Genomic DNA, 21,958 nt, shown 5'->3' on the forward strand with positions numbered 1-21,958 from the left:
GGATGTTCATGTTTACCCTTTAGGCAAAGTATTGTCATCCTGTTTTCTATTTAAGAGCAGAAAGGGACAGGAGGGGAACTCATGTTTCGTGAGGAAAGGAGCTGAATTCTGACTACAGAACATAACCCTCCCTCCCCTTACCCCACTCTGACCCCCACACAACAAGGACACCCGAGCCCTGCCCTTCACCAAAGGACAGGCTACTAACGTCCCATCAGCCTGTGGCCATCTTCCTGCCAGTCTAGACTGGTTCCTTACCCGGAGCAGGAAGTAGCCCAGCTACCGGGCTGAGCTTCTGGTCACAAAGCTGCTCCTGCATGGAGATTTTTCTCAGGGCTGCCGGATTACATGGGCTGAGATCCCCGCCATCGTGTTGGTATTGCCTCTCCTTTGATAAGTTCTTAAACCTGGCCGTACATGAAATTCCCCAAATTCAACTTCATGTGCCCTTAGATATTTAGAAATATTGGTGTGATCAGGTGGGTTTTTGTTTTGTTTTGTTTTTTGAGAGACAGAGAGTGGGGGAGGAGCAGAGGGCGAGGGAGAGAGAAAATCTTAAGCAGATTCCACACTCAGCGTGGAGCCAGACATGGGGCTCAATCCCACAATCCTGGGATCGTGCCCTGAGCCAAAATCAAAAGTCAGATGCTTAACCAACTAAGCCACCCAGGCGCCCCTTAGTGTAATCTTAATAAAGGTCTAATTCTTAAATATGGAGAACAAACAGAGGGTTCCTGGAGGGATTGTGGGAGGGGGGAATGGGCTAAATGGGTAAGGGGCATTAAGGAATCTACCCCTGAAATCATTGTTGCACTAGATGCTAACTAACTTGGATGCAAATTAAAAATAAATTTAATTTAATTTAATTTAAAAAATAAATAAAGGTCTAATTCCCACCCAACAGGGGGATGAAAGGAAGGAATTTCCTATGAACATACTTTGGCTTTTAAAGTACAAGTAATTACTACTGTAATCTGTGAATAAGGATACTGACATTTCAGATCACTTTATAATTCGTTTACTATATAAAATTTACTTATTTACTTATTAAAGTTTATTGATTTCGAAAGAGAGAGAGAGAGAGAGAGCGAGCCCGTGCACACGCGTGAGCAGGAGAGGGGCAGAAAGAGAATCCCAAGCAAGCTCTGCATGGTCAGCACAGAGCTCGATGGGGGGCTCAATCCAAGGAACTGCGAGATCAAGACCTGAGCCAAAACCAAGAGTCAGATGCTTAACCGACTGAGCCATCCAGGCGCCACTATAAAATTTATTATTTATTTTTTATTTTAAAAAAAATTTTTTTTTAACGTTTATTTATTTTTTTGGGACAGAGAGAGACAGAGCATGAAGGGGGGAGGGGCAGAGAGAGAGGGAGACACAGAATCAGAAACAGGCTCCAGGCTCTGAGCCATCAGCCCAGAGCCCGATGCGGGGCTCGAACTCACGGACCGCGAGATCATGACCTGGCTGAAGTCAGACGCTTAACTGACTGCGCCACCCAGGCGCCCCTAAAATTTATTTTTAAAAGAAGTGCTCATCAATTTATATTACGGCTGCCTTTGTAGGAGCTAATGATGATAAAAGCCTTATAATCAAGTTTAACCTGATCATCCGAGGCAGTGCATATACTCATTTATGACTAGCCAACTCTTGAGCCTGGTTTTGAGTCAGGTCTGTCTCTTACTAGCTTGATGATCTTTAGCAAGTTACTTAATCCCCTGACTTCAAATGCACCACAGAGGACTGCTGTCAGAATTAAGTGAGGCAATACACCTAAAAGTACATAGGCACTACTAGGTATTTAAGTGAAGAATACAAAAATACTAATTCAAAGGAATATTTGCACCCTGATGTTTATAGCAGCATTATCTACAACAGCCAAAATATGGAAGTAATCCAAGTGTCCACTGACTGATGAATGAAGAAAGAAGATGTAAAATACACACACATGTATCTGTGTACCTCCACACAATGGAATATTACTCAGCCATCAAAATGAATGAAGTCTCGCCATTTGCAATGATATGGATGGAACTAAAAAGTATTACACTAAGCAAAATAAGTCAGACCAGGACAAATACCATATGATTTCACTCATATGTGGAATTTAGGAAGCGAAGCAAACAAGCAAGAGGGGAAATGAAAGAGAGAGAGAAAGAGACAGAGAGAGAGAGAGAGAGAGAGAGAGAGAGAGAGAGAGAGGCAACCCAGACAGACTCTTAACCATGGAGAACAAACTGATAGTTAACCAGAAGGGAGGTAGGTGGGGGGATGGGGAATAAGGCAGGCACTTGTGATGAACCTTGGGTGTTATACGGAAGTGTTGAATCACTACATTGTACACCCGAAACTAATAAGACGCTGTATGTTAACCAACTGGAATTGCAAGACAAACTTTTTAAAAAAGCGCCCATCTCCTATGTCAACTGCTGTTTTGGACCGCTGCTACAAGGCGAGATCCCCTGGCATGGATATACAGCCATGGCTTCAGATTACTACCTATTTCTATTTAAAGACTGATCTGCACACTTTCGACAAGCTCTGGACAAGACAGTGTGCAATCGGGGGGGAGTGTTTTCATGCTACTTTTAGTTATGAGAGGACGTGCATATTGATACATTGATGATGAAAGTGTGGCTCACCGTGAATGTCCGTAGATTCACTGTTTTCGAGACGTGAAAAGTAACCATGGCTACATTTCGGACTTTTTTGTGTTGTTTGGTTTTCTTGTTAGTTTTTTTTTTTTTTTTTTTTTGAGAACAAGGTGTTGCATCAGCTTGAAGGTTTTAAAACACGTGTTGCTGACACTCTTGGCCCTAAACTTGCTTTAGCACGAAAAGGACACTATTGATTCTCCCAACCTCAATTTTTACAACAACCAAGTCTGTTGATATACTAGATAGACTTGTACCTGGCATAGTTGGTCCGAGGCATTTCAGCCTGTTGCATAATCAATACCATTTGCTTTGCTGGAATCGATCACGGGATAATTTGAATCAACTGGTAGGTTGTCCAAAGTAAGAGGGGTAGGCCATGGCTTGGCTTAACTATTTTTTTTTTTTAATAAAAATCCTGTGCAAGTCTTTTGCACCTAACTGCCCACATCTTCCATTTCTATTTTTTTTTAATTTTTTTTAATGTTTATTTATTTTTGAGACAGAGAGACAGAGCATGAACAGGGGAGGGGCACAGAGAGAGGGAGACGGAGAATCTGAAACGGGCTCCAGGCTCTGAGCTGTCAGCACAGAGCCCGACGCGGGGCTCGAACTCACGGACCGTGAGATCATGACCTGAGCCGAAGTCGGACGCTTAACTGACTGAGCCACCCAGGCACCCCCACATCTTCCATTTCTAAAAATAAATTTCTCTTATCCACTTAAGCCAGCACCTCACCTCCCTCTCTATTACAGCCCCATGTGGTGAAAGTTCACCCTCTGTCTGGTCTCCAATCAGGCACAGTAGGACCTGATGGCCACTGGGGGTGGGGAAGGGGTGAGAGAGGATAAGCTACTGAAATATATCAGAAATATCAGAACTAAATTAGTAGTAGAAATGAATCCTTAAAGGTCAGGCATCCATTAAAACTTCCAAGGGACTAGTAAACATAAATCTAGATGCAGTGATTTACATGCTGGCACAGCACGGTTTGACACCTGTGTCCCAGTCCTGGCTCAGCCATGCATCAGCCGTGTGACAATGGAGAAGGGATCTAACTTCTCCGTGTCTTTTGTATAAACTGAGGAAAGAAAGTGTAGCAATAGTTAGGGTGATCATATAACCCACTGTCCAAATCAGGGTCCTTTGAAAGTGAAAGGGGGTGTTACTACTAATTATGCTAAGACTACGGTCATAAACAGGGACCATGCACAGACAAAATGGGGTACATGGTCATTTGGGTTATATTTTCTAATGTATATGGTTGCTGTGAAACTCAAATAAGCCAAGCCGTGCGAAATTAATTACTCAAGGGTTGGGCATCAGGGTGTCAGTTAGCAGTGTGAGTGGGGCTGAGAGTCAAGGGATCCAAAGTGAACAACACAAAAATAAGCAGCACTGAGCAGCTTTCAAAGTTGGCTCTGCACGGAGGTCGGTTGGCTTGCATTTCATTTCAGGATGGGAGGGCTTGCAGGCCCCAGACATCAGGGGAGGTATGGAGGCGACTTTCCAGCACGGGATGGGGTGCAGCAGGCAGAAGCAGATTAAGATCAGAATGCACTCCTGGAGAGAAGCTGGAGCGAGGGACAAAAAGGGATCTGAAGCTTCACTGGCCACACCGACTTCGGATCTGGGGGGAAAGGGAAGGAAGAGAAGAGAAAAGGAGGGGAAGGGAGGGGAGGGAAGGGAAGTGGAGGGCAGGGGAGGGGAGGGGAGGGGAAGGAAGGGAAGGGAAGGGGAGTTCCACCTCAGTGTTCGTAGGACCACCCATGAACTTGGTCTGCCCTATAGCTGGGGTCCCTAAAACCTCACCTCTAGCTTCGAAATCTCCTCCATCCCTCAAATGCCTAGGTCCACACTTCCTTCTAGATATTTTGCTCCCCACTAATCCAACATTGCCTTTGGGCTTTGTTTCTGAATCAGCTCTGCCTTGCAACGGTCCTACCGCTTTTAATCGCTGCACCATTTATCCCTGCTGCCTCCTTTTTCATTACATTACTGCCCACGTGCGACGGGAACACAAGCACGAGCACAGCTCACACGCATCTGCTGATGGAGGACGGGGTCAGAGAGCAGCCTGTGTTGGGATTTTCCATGCGACCCAGTGCCTGATGCCACAGGCGGCTGCTCTCAGGAACAGTGAGCCTAAGACTTGAAGCCCAGAGCTTCCAGCAAGCCAAGGAGGACCAAGGAGAAGCTGGAAAGAGAGTCATCTGTAGACGTGCCGTGTAGTCCATAGCCACAGGGAGGATTAGATCGGAAGACAGATTCCCAGAGGGAAGACGGGTGTCCAAAAGAGAGCGAAGAACCCAAAGGGACTCCAGAAGGGTGAGCAGGATGTGAGCGTGCAGGCATGGGACATGGTCAACATTCTGTAAACAAGCACATGTCGCTCCAGCTGTCTCCTGTCTGTGCTTTCCCCAATGCGGATTCTAAAAGCTGTGAAGTTCCGCACTCTCAGAACTCCTGGGGACTCATGAACACACTCCCCTGTTGCAATTCCTCTCGTCACCCCCACCGCCTGCCCGATGCTACTTCTCACCGCTTTCCATCTCAGGGTATCCAAGAGCCAGATAGAGATGCCCCCCCCCCCCCCAAATGGCAATCTATGTAGGTTAGAGTTCTGCCGACTGTCAGTTTTCCATGTATTTTCTTAACATGTGCCTCTTTTACTGTGTGTCTGAGTCAGCATGAGCAGATGAATAAAAATGAATGAATAAGTAGCAAACCAACTTGCTAAAGTGATTCAGAAGCATCTGGCTTTTCTTGGCTTAGCACCTTGGTGTTATTTGTATTATTGTCCTTTTTAAATATTTACTCAACATCCTCCCCAACCCCTCTGGTGTCAGAGGCAAAGGGGAGCTCCCCCTTCATCAGATCGCCGCTTCCAACCTCTTGCTTTCTGGATGGTTCCTCTCCCCTCCCCTGGCTCCTTCTCCTCAGCAGCATAAAAGCTTCTCCCGCGTATTAAATAAACAAACAAGAATAAAACCTCCCTCAGCCCTGGAATCTCTATGACTACAGCACTCTCCCTCGCCTTCCCTTCCAGGCAAACAACTGGAAAGAATCATCTAAAGACCTTATTTCTCTCCTTCCTCTTCTCCCATTTGCTCTTGACCCAGGGCAATCTACTGCTGACACTTGCTTCACTGAACTCACTCCACCAAAGGGTCACCAGTCAGCCCTCTGACACGGGTTTTGTAAGGAACAGAGATGGCCTAAGTCTCTCGATGTATTTTGTTCTCTTACAAACGTGTTGCTCTTGGCATTTCATTCATGGTATGAAATTTTTTGTGAAAACCTTCCTCAGGGTGGCTTCAGCGTGGTGAGTTTCCTGAAGCCACAAAAGTTATGTCCTATCATTTGTAATAAAGCACTGGGATCACTCAGGTCACACATGCACACATGCACGCGCACACACACACACACACACACACACACACACACACAATGATTAGCTTTTCATGCATGGTTGCTGTGCTTTCTAATGGTCTGTGTGGCTGGTTTCTAAAAACACAAGCTAAAAATCATGACCTCTGAGGAGCTCCTAGTGTCTGGAGATATGTACTCTGTTCATTACAGTCATTAGTGGAACCGGGCTTTCCGCGTGTGGAGGATCAAACCATAAGTGATTTAAAACAGAGGAAGAAACAGTCCACATTTTCTCCCCTCTCTCTTTCTTCTTTTTCTTTATTGTATGGTAAGACCCTTAACATGAGATCTACTCTTTAAATAGATTTTTAAATGTACCTTGCGGTATGGTCGTCTGTAGGCACGATGCTGTTCAGTGCATGTCTAGAACTTACTCATCTTGCAGAACTGAAACTATACCCACTGATCAACGACTCTCCCTCTTCTCCTCCCCTGTGTACTTTCTTTTAAGTGACTTATTTTTTTTTTTAGAACAACCTGGTTCACTTTTACGCTGTATTAAGGACTTCCTGCACACATCTCGTGGCAAGGAAGAATGCTAATCCCCCCAGGAGGCCAACAGAATTTCAACACGCTCCCAAGGCCTTAAGGGCGTCTTTGCCAACAGTAGGGAAGGACTAAAGGATTGCGAATGGAGACGCCATGAGACACCCATGGCTTCCGTGTCTTTCCTCCGGAAAATAAAAAAAGATGCCAACGCAGGGCTGTGGCTATTACTGGAAAGGAGATTGATCACTAGAAATTGTGTTAATTTGGCATTGAAGGAGTTAACTTACCAAAAAGATGTTTCGGGTCAACAGTGGGCAGCCAAGTAATATTACGGGCAGTGATATCTTATCAGTATTTTAAAGTTATTGGCTTCACAGGGATTGTAGAAGTAAGAGGGGAAATAATGGTAATAGACTCAGCAGTCTCTCACAGTGATGTGTATTTACCAACAAGTATGAAGGAAGCAAGAAGTAGATGCCAGACGCTTTGGCAAGTCATGGGTGGGGCTTACAGAGGCTTGCAATAGTAGACAATAGGGTTTCTACAACACAGTTGTATTCAAAGTCAATGGCAGGACAGACAGAGGCAGTTAACTTGGCCAGGGAAGTTAGTTATGGTTCCTCAGAGGCTGAAGTCTTTGAGTTGTGTCATGAAGGATGAATAAACGACACTTGGGAGGTAAAGTGAAGAAAAGTGTTTCAAACATAAAAACCAATGTCCCTCATGAAGGCATCCTACTTCTGGAGGCCACATCTGGAGGCAGATGTCACTTCTCTGCTAAATGTTGAAATCTCTAAATACAGGCACACCTTGTTTTATTGCACTTCGTAGATAGTGTTTTGTTTTGTTTTGTTTTGTTTACAAACTGAAGGTTTGTAGCAACCTTGCATTGAGGAAGTCAACTGGTGCCATTTTTCCAACAGCATTTGTTCCCGTGTCTGTGTCACATTCTGGTAATTGTTGCAATATTCCAAACTTTTTCATGATTGTATCTGTTATGGTGATCTGCGATCAAGTGATTAACAGCTTGCCGGAAGCTTGGATGATGGTTAGCATTTTTTAGCAGTAAGGTTTTTTTTTTTACATAAGGTATATACATTGTGTTTTTTTTTTTTAATACACAATGCTATTGTGTTCTTAATAGACTACAGTTTAGTGTAAGCATAACTTTTACATGCACTGGAGACCAAAATATTCATTCGACTTGCTTTACTGCCCTATTCACTTTACTGCAGGGGTCTGGAACCAAACCCACATGATCTCTGAGATATGCCTGCGTAAGTGTCGCCCCCTGGTGTCCACTGTGAAAAGAGGCCTCAAGTGCGAACCCTCATTCATCGTCTTTGCCAGATTGTTTTATAAAAGTAACCAAACCGTCATCCTCAGTGTTATTTAATCATCGCATCATGTATCCAAGTTTTTGTTCCTGAACTACACGGTGAATAAGAGGAAGCACAGACCAAGACCTACAATAACAACAGTATGAGTCTTTCTCAGTGAGTTCACGCGAAGTAAACCTGCTTCTTCTTAAATGACAGACAACAAAGAGAATTATTTCCATTCATTTCTTTGGCCTTAAAGGCTGAGATCTGTCTACCATTCAGTTTTCTTTAACTTACGAGTATAACGGGATACAGGAAGTGTTTTAGTGACTAGTTACCACAGTATGTCAATAGCCAGACCAGCCAGTCTCAAAGGAAAGAAACAGTAGATGAAATCTCATTACGCACCCCTCCCAGAACGGGCCTGTGGTATCGTTAGATGCTCAGTGCACACCAAATAAGTGGTATGAACCGTATCAGTGTGGCCTGCCCTGGTGTGGACAAGTGAGAACGAAAAATTAGAGAAAATGATTAAGTGCCATCTCTAAGAACGGAAAGGAATTTCAGAAGGTTACAGGCTTGAGTTAGAGTTTGCGGCACACCTACCACCTCAGGAGGGTTTGGATTCCCCCTGGTGGGAGGTAGCAGGCCTTTATTTTACCGATTCACCAGGATACGGATCGTAGGAACAGAACTACCCCCTGGGCAGTGCAATTTTCTCAAGTACAATCAGAGAAAAGACCCACAGTCCTGAAATTATGCTTCACTGATGTTGTTGACTTCGGGTTGAATCAAATAAATGTTTCGTTCAAGAATGGCACGTCTAAAGCAGAGAAAAAAATTTTCATAGCTGTTAGTTTCCAGGGAAGGTTTTCTCTAGTAATAGTCCTTTTTCCAAATTTTATGGACCGGAGTTGTTGGTATATCATTAGCATCTTTCATCCCTAATGGCCTTCGTTGTCTATGAAACTACAAAAAATATCATCCCTTTAAAATTCTGTAATATGCACTTATTCTGATAAAATAAGGTCAGTGATTCCCAAGCCACTTTGGGGAGAGAAACCATGTTGTCTTGCACGAACTGCTCAAAGGCCACGGGAGTCCCACTTATACTCTTGCCTCAGGTCTAATGATAATAGAAGTCACTGTTAAGTTCAGTCAGGTCTACCAAAAGCAAATATTATAATACCAAAACCAAGGAGCTATTTAATAATCATAAAAGTGATGACGACTAACATTTCTTGAGCATGGCCCGAATGCTCAGCATTTTCTCATTTCATCTGTGATGTGAGTGTCATCTTATCCCTTGTAGTGGGTTAAATGGTAGCCCCTCCAAGAGATGAGTACACATCCTCATCCGTGGAACTGGTGAAGGTGACTCTATTTGGGAAGAGTCTTTGCAGCTGGAATTAAGTTAAGGATTTTAAGATGAGATCATTTTGGATTATCGGGGTGGACTCTAAATCCAAAGGCAGGCATCCTCATAAAAGGAGGGTGGAGGACACGCAGAGAAGAGGGGCCACCTGAGAATGGGCCGGAGATTGCGATGACACGGTCACAAGCCAAGGAATTGGCTCCAGGGAGCTACTAGAAACTGGCAGAGGCAAGGAAGGATTCACCCCTAAAATCTTCAGAAGGAGCACGGACTTGTTACCTACTTGATTCAAGTCTTCCAGTGTGTGAAAGAATAAATTTCCGCGGTAAGCCACATAGTTTGTGTTAATTTGCTATGGTACCCCTGGGAAACGAACGCATCCCTATTTTAAAGCTGAGAAACCTGAAGCTCAGAGAGGTTAAACAACTTTCCCAGGGCCACACAGCTAGTATTAATATATGGGAGAGCCATGTTTGCATGCGTCGTTCTGATGCAAGAATATGGGCTCTAAGCATAAAGCCACAGGCCTGGCTTAAAAGTCTGGAGAGCATTTATTTTCCTAAGTGAAAACCATGAATGCCTAGTGTGCTGATCAGAGTTTCAGAGCAGCCCCTTCCGGCAGCTTCCTGCCTCCAGAATCAATTGTTTGCATTAAAAGAGCCATTAGGGTCTATCCATCAGCAATCCATACCTCTGTGGGGCCCAGCTTCCAACTCAGGGAGAAGAGAGTTCTGCATTCGGCCCCCAAAGTAGCCATCAGGGCCTTGCTTTCTTTCTCTAATCATCTGGATGATCATCTCTACTCAAGCTGGGCAATAAGACAAGAGGGAATGAACGTTAAATTAAATCTATAAAGTGCTTGAAATCAATCACGCCTTCTGTGAAACTAATTTTAGAAAAGAGGTCAGCAGGTGTATTGGAGTCACTTTGGAAGAGAACTGAGAAACGGGGCTTCCTGTTGTCTTTAGAAAGAACTTCGTTGTCGTGAGATGGAATCTGTCTTGCCTCTACATCGGGGACAGCTGCCCTAGGGAAACAGCAAGTCTCTAGTAGTCAAAGTCGTGACTTGATGCTCTAAGAACAGGCTTCCCCTGCTCCCCTCCCCCCTCCTGAAGAGCAGCAGTCACCGATCCATCATCCACGGGCCACCAGGCAAGCTCTCAGGGACACAGCACATGATTTCAATCAGTGGTAAATCCACGGAGGGGACAAAACAAATCTTTAAAACATGTAAAGTTTTGGGGCGCCTGGGTGGCTTGGTCGGTTAGGCGTCCAACTTCGGCCCCGGTCATGACCTCACAGCTCCCAAGTTCGATCCCCGCGTCGGGTTCTGTGATGACAGCTCAGAGTCTGGAGCCTGCTTGGCATTCTGTGTCTCCCTCTCTCTCTGCCCCTCCCTCGCTCACGCTGTCTCTCTCTCTCAAAAATAAATAAACATTAAAAAAAACCAAACATGTAAAGTTCATGCAATTCCAATTGGATCTCCACTCCAGCAGTGTTGATTGAATGCTACTTACCTATGGGTCAGCAACTTGATTTTTGCCAAACTGTTTTATCACCTGCTAGTATATCCTTAACATCCTTTGAGTCAGTGTCTTCATTTTTTTTCCATAAAATTTTATTTTCAAGTAAAACCATATGCCTTGACCATAAGTGAAATGGAGTATCAGTTGTCAAAAACAGAATAATGAAAAGCAATTTGAAAATATAAGGACAAAATTAAGTACGTGCTGCTATTCAATTCTACCTACCAAATTCTATCCGTGCTACTGATTCTACTGACCAAATGTTGCCTACCAAAGTTTAAGCCCAAACCCGCACTCTCTTTGTGAGAAGGGGAGACTGGCCAATGCTAGGCAGGTGGTTAAGGCCAAACGGACTCTAAGCCGAGACTTTATCCTTGGTGTAACCAGGAGCATTGAAAGAGAATCAAAAAGAAAGTAACTTTTCACAGCGTGAGTTGATGTTATTTATTTATTTTGGGGGGCCGATGTTATTTAAAGCTATGTATGAAATCCCCCCGAAAAAATCCTGAGTATGATCAGCTCTAGGCAGTTCACACTTGGGGAAAGAGTGCTAACTTGGGAGGGGGGGAAGGGGGAGCAGGTAAGTAAAGTAATTTTAATACAATATATGTATACTTTAAAAGTTTAATTAATATGAAATCCACCTTCATTTTTCCCCCCCACCTTTACTATATGGACTGTTTCTATACCTTCTATTTATTGCAATCTTTGTTTGAGTGGCATGGGTTACTGTAAAATCTCCTGATTTTTCTCATTGCAATCTTTCTCTGCTTCAGGTTAAGTTTACAAATTCACTCCTATCAGGGGCACCTGGCTGGCTTGGTTGGCAGAGCGTGTGACTCTTGATCTTTGGGTTGTGAGTTCAAGCCCGGCGTTGGGTGTAGAGATTACTTACAAAGAACATCTTTAAAAAACTTCACTCATATCACAACTGAAAACATCCACACCTTCCTTATCAGATGATTTCAAATGAGGAGGAAACTATAAGGCCCTTGTTAATCCAACTCTTCTCTACTAGGTAAGCTAATAGTGTCCTTGCCATGTCTTAAATATTTAAGCACTTGCTCATTTATGATCTTGCTTCTGTCACTTTTTGCACTTAGAGTCACTCTCAATGCTTCTCGTCAAAATCCTACTCATTTGCAAAGACCAGCTCAAAAAGCACATTTGTGGAGGTGCTGTGATCAAAGCGATTTCTCTATTCTGTGTTTCTATTTTCTCTATTATACCCATTGCACACTGTCCAACATGAATTGTTTGGAGGTACTTCTTATTTGTATTGATAGTTTTAATTTATGTGTGGAGAAAAAAAAAAAGTGTCAAGGAAGCTATAGCTAGCGTGGAAGAAAAATATTGATGGATATAAAAGTTGGCATCTCCTATTGTCTGTGTCTTCTCAACATCAATGATCTAGGCCTAACAAGTGTAAAGCAAACCTTGAAAAGGGGAAAGTAAAGCCTTTGGTTTTAGTAGAGGACTTGAAGCCAGGAGGATCCAAACTCCAAGCCCGGAAAATCACACCGTACTGTATGGCAAGAGCTCATTCACCTGCAACCTAGGTTCCGAGGGTCTATGGACAGGCCACAAAACCTGAGATGCACATATGCATCACAGAATTTATAAAAAGAATGCAAAGTAGATTCTGTCATCCACCATCTTGCCTGATGTTTAGTTCCAGCAAATTTCTAGAGTAGATATTAACAGGATGGTTCGTTGGCTCTTGGGAAAGGAAAAGTTGGTCATGAAGAGTCACTACAAATCATGTGCATTGAATCAGGTCATGACAATCGTGTTTTCTTTTACTTAGGCCTGAAACAGGATGATTGCATGAATTTTTTAAAGGTATCTGATAAGACCTCAGAGATGTTTTTGTAGACACATTGGAACGTGGTTTCTAGCAGTGAGTATAACTGCTCTCTCTTGACTCTGTTGAATTAGACACATGCGTGAATGGAACATGTGACAAAGTCATGAGGCTGGTTTGTTGTAGATGACATAAAGGTAGAAGCAAAAGTAATTAATCGGTTGGCATATCCAGAATCCAAAATGTTCCCTCATGCAGGCTAAGTCTAAGAAGATGAACTTCAATGAAGAGTAAAAGTAGATCTTGATTTAAATTTTGAAAAATCCATGGTAGGGGCACCTGGGTGGCTCATTAGATTGAGCGTCGACTTTTGATTTCAGTTTAGGTCATGATCTCATGGTTGTAAGATTGAGACCCATGTCGGGCTCTGTGCTCAGCAAAGCCTACTTGGGATTCTGTTGCCCCCTCTCTCTCTGCCCCTCTCCCACTCACATGTGCATGTGCACACACTCTCTCTCTTTCAAAATAACTAAACTTAAAAAAAAAAAAAAAAAAAACCAAACCATGATGTTATAGAGATGTGATCTACCTGTGCATCATGGAAAAGACTTTGGTATTAGTATAAACCAGCATGTAGTTAAGTTGTATTGGCAGAAAACCAGTATTTATAAGAAAGGCAATGGTAATCCTGGTTTTCTTGACATTGATAAATGTTGAAAATGGTGTTCAGTTCTTAGTTGACAGAGTATGAAGGTTGTAGACAAACCAGGATCGATTTGGGAGACAGTAATGAGGATGCTGAACAATGTGCATAAGGAAGTTCTAAAGAATGATGATTATAGTTGGAAAGATAAGACTATATCAGGCAGGCTAATTGTTGTAAAAAAAAAAAAAAAAACCCAAAACTTAAAAATAGCCATGCACAAAGAGTTATGCCTAATTACAAGCGTGGCCAGTGATATGTATCTTATGCTTTGACAAACTCTTACCATTTATTTTAGTAGTGGGACGGGAAAAGATGAAAATCCAGCAAACACAATATACTCAATATAACCCAAAGGAGTAAATATAAAGCCATTGTCAAAGTCCAGAGAAATAAATTCCAATTCCGCAAATAAGGAATGTTCTAGAAATAAAAGTTGTACTAAAAGTTGTAATAAAAGTTGATGGCTAATAAAAATGGAATTAGCCATCCTGCCATTCATTCAACAACTATTTCTTGAGTGAAGACTCTCTGTTATGCATAGTGACAGATACTGGGTAATTGACACGTATTCTTCTGAGCCAGTATTTTAAACCAATAACTTATGCTGATTTCAGGAAAACATTCATGTTTTTAAAAGATACATAAAAAAATATTTAGATGGGCATTGAAGAGGGCATCTTTTGGGATGAGCACTGGGTGTTGTATGGAAACTAATTTGACAATAAATTTCATATAAGAAAAAAACATATTTATTAGCATTTATGCTTTTCAATAATCAGCTGTAATTCTTCTTTAATATATTTTCTTCAGGCTGACCTAAATTTCAGTGGGTCATTACCTAAATTTCCTTAGAATTAGCAGTTCGGAGCATCAGTATCACTTCCTCTATCAAACGGTACAGAACTATTATTATGTACCAAAGATCACATTACAGAGCTAATGGGATCATGAAAAAAAAAAAAAAAAAAAAAAAAAAAGCCTAGCTCTCCAATCTTACAAATAAGGAAGCTGAAATGTAATGGGGTAAGTACCTTCTGTAGTGACATACACAATATGAAAGCACAGGTCCGCCGAATCTGTCCTTAGTATTCTATCTGATACCCCATCAGAGGTCCATAATGCTCCTCAGGCCACTGTATGTGGGCACAGAGATGGACTGAACTGACTGAACAACCAACCATGCCAAATGAACACCATCGCCTCTGTTCCTAAACAAGGTCTCACTTGTAACGCTTAAACAAAATACGTGCCAGAAGATATGCATTTATCATGCTAAAATAAAGGCTCCACTGCAGATAGATTTACGAAAAGATTCCAATGTGGTAATCTAAGTGACTTCAGCCTCACATGATGTTATGGGGCCAGCAGCCAACGTTAGAAGGACCCAGTTGGGAAGTGAGGATATGGCGCCCTCTAGGGAGGACTGCTTGAAAAGTCAAGTCTACTCAGTAAGGGGTCATGGATGACTGAGTTTAAATAGTCCCGTTAAAATTTCATGTCACCGGTTGAAAGCTTTCAACTAAACTAAGAATTAGATTTTTAGCTAAGGTGTAATGTTCTATCTACCCAAACTAAAACATCAATCGCTGAATCAAAATATTAAAAATAGATGATATGAAGCTCTGTAAGAGAGAAACCTATGTAGGGAAGCTGTCTGAAGAATAAAGTAGTCTCAGCTAAACTTTTTTTTTAAAGTTTATTTATTTATTTATTTTGAGAGAGAGAGAGAGAGTGTAGGCAGGGCAGAGAGAGAAAGAGAAAGACAGAATCCCAAGCAGGCTCTGCACTGTCAGCACGGAGCCCTAAGTAGGGCTCGAACTCATGAACTGCAAGATCATGACCTGAGCCAAAATCCAGAGTCGGATGCCTAACTGCGCCACCTAGGAGCCCCTCACCTGAACGTCCAAGTTAGTATTAGGGAATTCCCCTCTTTGAGATTTCAAAAGCAAGAGTGTAAAATATTCACTGTATGCATTTATTTGCTTCAACCAAATAAGAGATTACTTTTGCAATCGTCCTTCCTATAAAAGACCTGTTTAATCCATCCCAGTGTCTCCCTGCAAATCTCATTTCACCCTGGGTGGTTTGTGGCAATGTTGGCAGAACGTCTGCAGAGAAGAAATACAGATGGAAGGGTGTGAAGGACACAGGGACAAAGGCACCTCCTGAGGTTTAAGAAAAGTCTGGCAAACTATATTCAGAGTTTGCTTAACAAGAAAAACTCTGCAACAGCCACAAATTCAAACTGGCCACTTAAAAGACCCACCCACGGATTTTCATTTTGACTCAACTGTATGCTTGGGTTCTACCCACACTGAACGATGTGGTCAAACCTCTCAAATGGACGGATATGGGTTCCAAGACACTGAGAGGGGCCTCTGTATTGCCCTCTTCCTCTTAGCTGAGACACTAAGGCTCCTTTAACAGGTGTAGCAGTTAGTCGCTGCTGAGTGACAAACCACCCCAAAACTCAGGGCCTTACCAGAAATGCGACCATTTTTTACTGCTGAGGAGCTTAGCCGGGGATTCACTCATGTATCTGCAATCCACCACGGTTCAGCCAGGAAGCTGTGTGAATCTCTGGGGCCTTGGCAGACGCCCCTCTTCCCAGTAAACATCATCCTCCAGAAGCTGGCCCAGGCGTTTTCTCCAGATAAAAGCGGAGGAACAAAAGAGTAAGCAGAGGCACTCGGGAGGCTGTTCCACCTCTGTATGTGGGCGAAGTTTATTCCTGTCTCGTTGGCCACGGCGAGTCAGAACACCAGGCTCAGAGTCAGTGTGGGAAGGCATCCCTGAAAGTCCTGGACTGAGGGGATTTTGAAGAACCAGGACTGAGGGGATTTTGAATCAACCAGGTTGATGCAATCCATTTACCAGGACAGGGGACGGGAAGTGATAGGGTCCAACCGGAAGTAAAGGCACACACAGCCAATACCTCAGACACAGGTACGAATCACTACTCTGCATGCCTGACAGCGGTTTCTTTGGAAGAGTGGGATTTGAGGAGGGGAAGAAAGACCAAGAAAGCAAAAGAAAGTCTCAGAAGGGGAATACAGGGAGGGTATAATCAACTCTACGGCTCTCAACCTTACTGGTCACCAGGACTGCCTGGGGGGGCTTACAGAAAAACACACTGCTGGGTGAAGGGGTGGGGCCTGCTAATTTGCTCTTCCTACAAGTCCCCAAGCCATGTGATGCCCTGTGGGGAGGGTTGGGGGGGCACACACTTGGGAACCTCTGCTATAGAAAGTCTTGGTGGGGCCCAGAAAGGGGTTTCAGGCACTTCTTTGTTCCAACATCGGTTAAGCATTTCATCTTTTGGTTGAAGTCAGTTCATCTGGTTTTAGGAGCCCACATTTTCAAAGAACCAAATGGAATTGGGAATATTGATTCAATCTTGAAAAATGGATAGAGAAAAGAAAACAGAAGGGTTTCATAGCAGACAGGTCAATGAATCCAGGCTTAGAAACAGTGAAGTTCACAGCACTAAATCCTGTGAGACTTTTCTTCCAACGAAGCATCTAGCTTGTGTTAAATAAAGCTTTATTCAAATAAATGTAAGCTTTAAGTTTAAACTTTATTTAAATAAACTAAATAGCACAGCAAGGGCATAAGGACCCATCCTCCTCACTGGTCTAAATCAAACCAAACCTTGAGTAAGGAGGCCTATATCTTCTCGGTTGATGAGTCAAATACTTTGAAGGAAAACATGCTGAAATGTTTCAGGTTTTAGAAGCAAGCCTGACCGTGACTCACTCCGCCTAACAGGAGGGCATGCTTTCTCTGATAAAGTTAAGTCGTGATGAAAAATATTGATAGGATATCAGTAATAGCACATGGGTACAGTCCAGACTCTTGCATAGCAAGCGACTCTTGTCAAATGATGGGGTTCAAAGGTTTGATGCCAATAAAGACTACTGTAAAAAAACAAAGAGAGATGATGTTGCAGAAGTTTCCAGAAAGGACTTGTGGTTTCTATGGCAAGTAGAGAAGTCACAGGTAACACATTCCTTGGTTGCTTCTGGTAAGAAATTTAAATAAAAGCATCATATCTGCCGCACAGACAAACCTGCTAACGGTAAGGTGCACCAGAAACTTCCAGCTTCTTGAAGTGATTCCCTTTCACTAGTCAGCGAGGAAGGAGGTGGGATAAATCGAGACAGCTTGAAGAAAATTAATCTAACTTAGCTCTCACAGGGTGTCAACTCCCGAGACCAATGCCACCAGCCAACAGGAGAGGAAAGACAGGTCTGCAGTTACGACTTCGGTGTATGTATGGCTTTCCCGTATAATAAAATTGTGAGGGTGTGGTTTTTAAAATGAAATGCATTCCCTTAAGCCTGATCTTTAAAGAATAAAAGAAGACAGAAGGCCCTCTGTCCTTTAGTAAAGGACACTCAGCCAAGTCAGGTCCAGAGCTGGGGAGAGCTGAGTGAGAGAAACACTTCGGGGCTCGCAGGACACCTGGCTCCTGACAGGGAGGCTGTGTCAATATGCAAATTGGCGCAGGCATTATAAAAAGGCACCCAAAATGTCAGGCTTTCAGAGGAAAGTCTAGCTGCTCTCAGCTCCAGTGTGAGCCAAATGAGCCAGTGTCAACATGGCCCAAGCTGCTTTCGAGACAAGGCCCACGGAGAGTGGCTCCCTGGAACAAGCTCAAGGTCACGGGCGCTTCGTGGGGAAGACGACTTGACTGCTTGACAAATCCATTAAGCAGGGAGGAGAACCTGAAAATGGCTTTACGTGGTACTGTTACTATCAGTAACAATTCAACACATAACGTGGCCCCGGATTTCCCCAAATGAGGCCCCTCTCATTCAGAATCTGAAATCCTCGGTCGCGGAGTGAAAACGTCACCTGTGAATTCACCAAGAGTAATGTGAGGCCCCCCCCCCCCACAACCTGCACAGGTTCTACGAAAGGTCGAAGGCTCCCCATCTGGGTTTCCTGACTCTGCTCTGGACCAGACAGTAATGGACAGTCATCAGGCATGTTCCTTTCACACGACCCAAAGACTCAAAGTATCCTTAATGATCTCTTGGCTAAATGAGGAGCTTTGGAAAAGCTCTGGAGGCATGAATGACAATTCTATAAAACCTCCTAAATATACTTCCAAGTTCGTTTTATTTCAGTACTAATTTCACGCTAAATTCCATCTGCTTCCACTTTATTTTCAAAATAAAAAAAAAGAGGAAGACAATTCCCAAATCCTTTAATCTGCTTGTGTAATAACATCTGTTTTCTCAGTTTCATACTCAGTTTTCAAAAAATTATAGCACCAAGAGAAGTTGTCTTTCCCATTAGATCTCAAAAGGAGAGATATTAACAATAAAACCAGGACATATTGCTCCTTGTAACTGATAAGGTACCTCCCATTCCCAAAGCCTTTATCTCGCTTCATGCTTGTAACGAATAATAGAAATAAAATAATAATTATAAATTGCGAACACTGGAGAAAAGATAAAATGTTAAAAATACTTGATTAAAAAATTAATCTTTAAGAAAATCGTATAAGGCAAATGTGATTATTGTCCCCAATTCTACAAGGGGAGAAAAATGGAAGTTTCTCTCAGGTCACCCAGACACTACTGTTCTTTTTTTTTTTTTTTTTAATTTTTTAATGTTTATTTATTTTTGAGAGAGAGAGACGGAGACAGAGACAGAGTGTGAGCAGGGGAGGGGCCAAGAGAGAGGGAGACACAGAATCCCAAGCAGGCTCCAGGCTCTGAGCTGTCAGCACAGAGTCCAATGCGGGGCTCGAACTCATGAACCGAGAGATCATGACTGCAGCCGAAGTCGGACACATAAACGACTGAGCCACCCAGGCGACCCCAGACACTACCGTTCTGGAGCCTTAATTGCATATCAAAATATTTGGAAACTTATTTTCCTGGTTAGCTACAACAGAGTTAAATAATAATTCAGTCTTGATTAATACTCTGAGTTCATTCATATCAAAGAAAGTACACAGATAATTTATTTGTTAAAATCAGTTCGCAGTCTTTTTTCTTGAAAATACACGGAATTTTCAGTACCCTAAAGACAAATAAGAAAATAATCATTTACGTGCTGGATAACATGCATTATCAAAACCCCCTAAATATAAAGGCCTCTGATCACTCAAAAGTACATTTGTTGTTGCTTGAAGAGTTAAATGTGCTGGTCTAAAAAGTGTGGTAAGGCTTAGTGTATTTTAAAGTATTAACTCTCAGAAACCGCTTCAGGAGGAATACGGGTAAATCCCATTCATCAATCTGTGTTTCTCCTATCTGGCCTGATCATGAAGAGAAAGTTCGTGGTTCTTATATGAATAAAATCATGTAGGTCAGATCACTGCAGCAAAAGTGGAGAGTTGGGACATGTGCCTCAATCAAGCTAGGGCCTCAAATTGCTTAGATGATAAACCCTTCAATGCTTCACTATGATCAGTTTGGGGCAACCTAATCTATCTGTGCTTGACATTACTTAGGAATAGGCATCAATGATGGCATCCTACATGTGTTTAATGCCAGTGTTTGAAAGAGGAATTTATAGCTTCTTGGGGTGCTCTTCGGTTCAATCACTGACTCCCCAGAATCACCGATGATGTCACAGAATTGAGATAGAAGATTCAGTGCGGGCTGCAAGGCTGTGTGTGTGTGTGTGTGTGTGTGTGTGTGTGCGCGAGAGAGAGAGAGAGAGAGAGAGAGAGAGAGAGAGAGAGAGGTGGGGAGAAGGGAGGGAGAAAGAGGGAGAGGGAGCGGGAAGAGAGGAGGAAACAATAATAGATGAGTTAAAGTAGAGTCGCTCAAGAAATACTGAGCTTTGCAAACATTTAAGACCTTTACGTATTTTTCTTCCTTCTCCTTTTTGTGTCCTTTAGCAAACTGCCACTTACCCAGCAGCCATAATTTAAAGATCTTTAGGAAAGATCCCTGTCTGATTCCTCTTACCAGGACATTGTGCAAATCTCTTTCTTTATCAAACCAATCCTTGCTGGCTCACGTCCAGTCATCCGCCCGTTGCGCAAGCCCAGGGTGTGACATGCTCTCAGTGATGAGACAGATGCCCAGTAAGAGAACCACAGTGACCCCTGCCGAAGACTGGCTCAGCTCAGCCCCAGTAGGAGATCACTAACTAGGCCCAGCAGGGACCCCTGCCCGAGTTTCACCAAAATGCACAGAAAGTAAACAGCAGTTTGATTTCCCATTGATACGAATGCTGCCTTTCTCTTTCACAACCTCATGGTTCCTTGTGGAAAAAAGTCTTTCTTTTCGAGAGAAGAGTCCACAGTAATAATGACGGGATCTCAATGACATCTGTCAAGAAATCATCGTTTCACAATTTTAGACATACTTGGGACTCTTTCCTCCTTAAATAGGACTTTTATTCTATCAAACTTCAGCATTAAGCTATAGGAGGGCATCATCTCTCCATCTTAACATATTACAGCAGTTTTTGATAAAATCCTTTGCTATTTTTTGTAGGGAAATGTACTTTCACTTAATTAGAATTTTCAGCAGCTAAGCTGTTCTCAACACAGGGACATCCAAAATATCACATCAAAAATGTCTCAGTGTCTCCAAAAGATAGATGAGGAAGGCATTTTGGGGTTACTATGATATTTCATAACTCTAAGGAGTAGGTGATATCATTAAAAAATTCCCAAAAGTCAGCATATAAAAGTTATTTTTAAAAATACAACTTAAAAACTCACTGGATACAGATGCCTATGGCAGGATAAAAAAAAAGTCTTACATCAAAATGTAAATTTTAAACCCACATTTTGCCTCTGGGAATTTTTAAAATAATATCACCTACTTCCCAGGCTAACTAGATATTATGGGAGCCTGAATGATTTTCTTATATATCTTGTGGAGACAATGAAAATTTTTGAGATGATATTTTGGATCTGTCTGTATTGAGAAAAAGCTTAGTTGCTGCAAAATTCTAAGTAAGCGGGAGAAAATCTCCTTATAAAAAATAAAACTCTGTTATAATATTATAGGACATTAATTATAGTACATTATGTTACTGGTAAATTACTAAAATTATATTCTGTTTTGTAGTGTGTGAGATTAATCAGCTTATATTTATTGTAATTGATTACTGACGTATTTAGATTAATATCCGTAATTTTATTTTAAGATATCTACTAATCATGCTTTTCATCTTTTTTTTATTACAAGCTCGGTTGAAATGATATATTTTTTTAAAATTTTTATTTATTTTTGAGAGAGAGAGAAACAGAGTGCAAGCAGGGGAGGGGCAGAGAGAGAAGGAGACACAGAATCCAAAGCAGGCTTCCGGCTCTGAGCTGTCAGCATAGAGCCTGACCTGGGGCTCGAACCCACAAACTGTGAGATCATGAGCTGAACAGAAGTCAGACGCTTAACCGACTGAGCCCCCCAGGCACCCAAAATGATATGTTTTAATTTTTTTTTTTTTTCTCCTCTGCTGGTTTAGAAGTTCACTATTTTATTTCTCCTCCTCATTTTACTGTATCTAAAGTCATCATTTTTTCCCCTTTCATATGTTTAATCTCCCAATTTCTCTGAATTTTGTTTTGTGTGAATTCAGTGCCATCTTTTTAATACATTAGTTCTCTCTTGAAATGGATCTAGTCTGATTAAGTTCAGGGGACATTATTTTCATTTCTATGATTTTCCA

At 42.4% G+C, this 21,958-nt stretch overlaps 1 protein-coding gene and 1 long non-coding RNA gene across 4 annotated transcripts in view; both read right to left on the bottom strand.

Moving 5' to 3' along the window:
- The window catches only part of DOCK10 (dedicator of cytokinesis 10), a 271,165-nt gene that overhangs the window by 222,826 nt on the left and 26,381 nt on the right, over positions 1-21,958 (bottom strand). The window lies entirely within an intron of this gene.
- On the bottom strand, positions 8,483-16,133 carry LOC147578708 (uncharacterized). Its single transcript, XR_015255585.1, has 2 exons — positions 9,965-16,133; positions 8,483-8,721 (listed from the first exon to the last, which is right to left on the bottom strand). It is a non-coding gene; the product is annotated as an uncharacterized LOC147578708 (long non-coding RNA).

This window comes from Puma concolor, chromosome C1 (assembly GCF_028749965.1).
Source record: "Puma concolor isolate L17-30 chromosome C1, mPumCon1.1.hap2, whole genome shotgun sequence".
Taxonomy (NCBI): Eukaryota; Metazoa; Chordata; class Mammalia; order Carnivora; family Felidae; genus Puma; species Puma concolor.